Source organism: Primulina tabacum, chromosome 3, assembly GCF_025594145.1.
Source record: "Primulina tabacum isolate GXHZ01 chromosome 3, ASM2559414v2, whole genome shotgun sequence".
In the NCBI taxonomy this organism is placed as follows: domain Eukaryota; kingdom Viridiplantae; phylum Streptophyta; class Magnoliopsida; order Lamiales; family Gesneriaceae; genus Primulina; species Primulina tabacum.
In genome coordinates this window covers 25,295,174-25,300,444 of record NC_134552.1, presented here as the reverse complement: position 1 = coordinate 25,300,444, position 5,271 = coordinate 25,295,174, and positions in this window count along the sequence as shown.

Below are 5,271 nucleotides of genomic sequence, written 5' to 3'. Positions count from 1 at the left end.
ATTCACACAGATGGGTGATCATATGATGATGCACTGAACAACCCTGCCTCGGACTATCCAAGTGGTTCCCACTTATCGAATGGAATAGTTCGCAGTTATGGTTGTACACCATTAGTCCTTTGACCCGGGACAATGTAGGGGCTATACATACTAGCATGCACTTTGATCCGTTTATCGACTCCATCGAGGGTCATCAGGTGGCGAGGTTGGGTGTAGTTTCGAAATACGTAGGAGCAAATGCATTGTATTCGGGGATTCATCATTCGCCTACGGGTGAAGATATCCTATGTGATCTGATGAGTTAATAGTGTAAGGAGTCTCTGGCCAGAGCAAGAAATGTACTTTAGGGAAAGGTGTTTTCCTAGTTGCACACGCCATGCCACTATTAATACTCAAAGATAAATCACATCGTTATCGAATTCATATGCAACTCTCGATATAACAATGGTTGCAGATTCGATCGGGATATATGTGTTGAAGGGACCGTACTCTACGCTAACCATGACTAAAGGTTCTTGCAGGCACTATCAGTGATACCTAGGGGATCATGGGGCCATGCTACTAGACGCTCTTACCATGATCCGATGGGTACAATCAGAAATGAGTTCTGACATTCTTGATCAAAGAGTTGATTAAAAGAATGGGGTTAACTAGGGTAAACCCGAATAAGAATAAATGTTATTCTGAATCACATGGAGATGTGAACCCACGGCTAGCTGTATCCCTGAACCATTGAGGGTCACACAAGTATCGGATTCTGTGTTCCCGTTGAGATAGTCAAATTTCAAGGAGTTGGAATTTGGCGACTATAGTTTTATGGAGATCAAACAGGAAGCTTATAAAGGAGTTTATGAGCTGATTCCATATGATGGAAGAAGTGGAAGTTAGCATGATTTCTAAATAAGGAAGGAGAGTGGAACTGCCTGTTTTATGAAGGAGTTCACTAAAACTGGCAGCTGCCAAATTTGGTAACTGTCATATATGGCAAGTTCTAAATTTGGTAAATGAAAATTTTGATCTTCGAAATTTTCGATTTTCATTATATGAACAAGATTTGTATCCTTGGTACATCGGCGCTCTCGGATCGTCGTTCGGGGTTATAATGAGTTCGGAATCATTTTTTTAGTAAATTTAGAATTTACTAATTAAATGATTGTGCTAGTAGTGGTGACTACTAACTTGCAAAAGTTCTCATATATGTTCTAGAGGAGTCTAGAATTAAATTAACCAAGGATTTAATTTATTATTTAAATAATGGTTATTTAATTTAATTAATATACATGTATATATTTTATATGGAGATATAAAATATGTGTATATAATATTATTATATCATGTATTATTAAAGGTTAATAAATACATTATATATTAATTATATGAGAGTTTAAATATAATGAAATTATTAGAGTTCTTGTGGGAGATGGACTCCTAATTAGATTAGGAGTCTTACTCTATAAATACACTATTAGGGCTCATTGTTTGATGATGAATTTTTGCACACAAAACAAAAATTTCTCTCCATTCCCTCAAGTGAAACTCACGGCCAAGATGAGTTGGAAGCAAAATTAAGTCATGTGATTTATTTTAATTAATGACTTAATTAGCTTGGTTAATTATTGATTATGAATCAATAAGTGCAAATAATCATGATTGAGAATCATGATTCACGGCAATCACAAAATTTTGGTGAAAAGAATTTCGGCCATCATGCTTCCTTCCACTGCCGCAACGCCGATGCTGTACCGTCTCCGGATTTTGGAAATTCGGAGTACGTAATCTCAACGCATAAATCGCTTGTGATTTCTAGTGCAATTCTAGCAAGAAAAACAGTTTTCGATCGTGGACCTAATTAGGCGATCAAAGGAGAAGAGCCGTTCGTAGGGATTTACAAGAAGGGCTATATCCGCCTAAAACTCAATTAGTTTGGAGTCCAGCGTTAAGAAAGCAAATGTATAATTCTGAACACCCTATGAATGGTTTTGAACACACGACGCCCAAGAACAAAATTTTTAAACTTCCGCTGCGTCTTGGGTGCGAGAATACGATGTCCCAACAAATGTGACTCAGAAATACAACCTGTCTCAGACAGAACTCACATTTCGATAGTTTAGCATATAGTTTATCAGCTCTTAGAGTTCTCAACACAATCCTCAAATGCTCAGCATGATCAATCATACTCTTCGAATAAATCAATATATCATCAATAAAAATAATCACAAAATCATCAAGATACTTCTGAAATACACGGTTCATCAGACCCATAAACACAGCTGGAGCATTTGTCAAACCGAACGGCATGACAATAAACTCATAATGTCCATACCTGGTTCTGAACACTGTCTTCGAGATATCAGAATCTCTGACTCTCAGCTGATGATATCCAGATCTCAGATCGATCTTGGAATAAACAGAAGAACCCTGCAACTGCTCAAATAAATCATCAATACGAGGCAAAGGGTATTTATTCTTTACCGTAGCCTTGTTCAGTTGCTGGTAATCAATACAGAGTCTCATAGAACCGTCTTTCTTTCTCACAAACAATACTGGAGCACCCCAAGGAGAAACACTCGGTCTGATGTATCCCTTGGCAAGTAAATCTTCCAACTGCTCTTTCAACTCTTTCAATTCTATCAGTGCCATTCTGTATGTAGCTCTAGAAATTGGAACTGTACCTGGTACCAATTCAATGCAGTTTTGTACAAGTTATCTTTAGCCACATTGTCCAGATTGACTTTTCTCTTGTCTTCTGCAGTCCATTCTTCTCTGAGATTTTCAATCTGATGTGGTGCACCATCAATTATGGCAACATAAGCGTTTGCTTTAAATATTCTCATAAGTCCGCCAGTGATAACGTACCACATATCATCATCTTGTGCAGCTAGATGAGCCTGCATTCTAATCTTTCAATCGTCAAATTCTTCTCTCGAGAACATTGGAATTTTGTTGAAGGAAGACATGGTAATAAGTTTTGTAGGTAGGAATATTCAGGAACAAGATTAAACTGCTCTGATACCAATTGATAGGATCGATTTGGAGTAAAGAAATATTTAGAAGAGGGGTTGAATAAATACTTAACATTTTTCACAACTTCTTGGAACAATGAATCAGCTTAGTGATAAACTGCATTCAAGAATCTTGTTTGTCAATATCAATCAGTTAACTAATGAAAGTGTGGAAATAAACTGAATGATAGATTAAAATCTGAAATTAGGGGACACGAGATTTGTGGATGTCCGGAGATTTTTAACACTCCTATGTCACCCCTTTTATCTCGAAGATATGATATTTACTAAAATACTTTGATCTATACAACAATTTGTACAAACCCACTTTAGTTTTGGACTTAACAATGCCAAAACTGAAACTCTTAGTTCCAATACAGTTTATCAGTATCAACTGATACGTAACTACTTAGCACAACTGATCTCTACAAGATCGAATAATACAGTAGTGAATATTTGTGCTTTTAAGCTCGAAGTATAGCATTGAATGCTATGAGTATGTAATTTAAGCCTGAGCTTTTGAGAGATTTTGAATTGAAAGAGTATGCACAGAGTTTTTCTTGATTTCAAGATTACTAGATTACCCTTGTTCAGCTGATCTTCTTGGCTATTTATAGGTTTTGCTGTCAACGGTAACAATAAATCAATTGGAATCTTTATATTCGTTGTATAGACACGTCAACATTATTCTGACAATCCTACACTGTAGTTTTTCTAAAATGCGGAGTTCCAACTATGTCTTGCAGTCTGCTCTTATACAATTGTCGGTTGATAGCTATGTTCCTTAACTAATGACGTGTCAAACTGATTTATCACTTGACAAAACCGATAGGATTAACTGATTGCTCTCAACTGATTATAGTTTAACCGATCAGTTCCAACTGATCATCCAGTTGACTACAAAGTTTAGTTAGCTTGATTCAGTTGCCTCAAATACGCACTAATCTTTAGTTCAGGCAACTGTCAGTTTACGATTTGTTTTAGTTCAGTTACTTTCAGTCTTCTTTATCAGTTGTTAAATCTTCTCACACTCAGTTTGTCAAACTCCGAAATTAAGTTTCCAACAGTATGTGTATTTGATTAAATAAAAATCTGAAGCCTTTGAAAGGTTCAAAGAATTCAGAAATGAAGTAGAGAAACAATTGGAATGTAGCATTAAGACACTGCGATCAGATCGAGGTGGTGAGTACTTGAATGCCGAATTCCAAGAGTATTTTAGGGAGAATGGGATTCTCTCGCAGTGGACTCAGCATGCTACACCACAGTTGAATGGTGTTTTGGAGCGTCGTAACCGGACTTTGATGGACATGGTTCGGACTATGATGGGGTTCATGGAGTTGCCGCCATCCTTTTGGGGATATGCACTTGAGACAGCGGCACTGTTGTTGAACAATGTTGAAACGTCCACTACTCGATTTTTGAAAAAGTACTAGAATTTTTTTTAAAATCCTATACTATTTCGGTCGAACCATATACATACATATAAAATATTATGGCACCATTTAAAAATAAACCAATCAACTATATTTGAAAATCAAAGGAATAGTTTAAATCGTAAAATCGTCAAACATTTACCAAATCTAAAAAGCAATAATTTGAAAAGTATAGCACATACTAAAACCTCTCAAAGCATAAATAAATCGTCGAAAAAATATCTCTAACTTAAATCATAAACGTAAACTTAAGTGCGGAAAACCAGAAGCGCTGGTCCTCGGGTCATGTACACCTTCAGTCCAGCAAAGTCAACCATCAGGACCTCAATTATCATTATTATCATAATCACCTGCATCGATCACACCTAGTGAGTCTAAAGACTCAAGACAACATATTCTTGATAACAAATAATACGTATAAAAATCACATGCAACAGTGAAAATACTTTTACTTAAAATAACGTTTCCATAATCATGCATTATCATAACATTTTTCCTTTCATCATTCCATATCATTCATCATTTTATCATAATCATTTCCTTTTCATCATAAGCATATACGTTTTTCCTTTTATTTAATTTGGATCGTTAATCGTGACTTTTTTTCCTCATAAGGTCGATGGATCCATCTATATGTAACCACAGTACTGGGCGGCGAGGACATCTGCGACACTCTCACCCGTCAACTGAGCCTTGGCCTATCCTCATCATATGAAAATACGATCGTCGGGCTCCCTCTGTGGTCTTCTTCCATAGACGGGCTACCTCTGGGCCTTCTCCCGTAAATGGGCTCCCTCTAGGGTCTTTTCCCTAACGGTATCCCCATTCATATCATC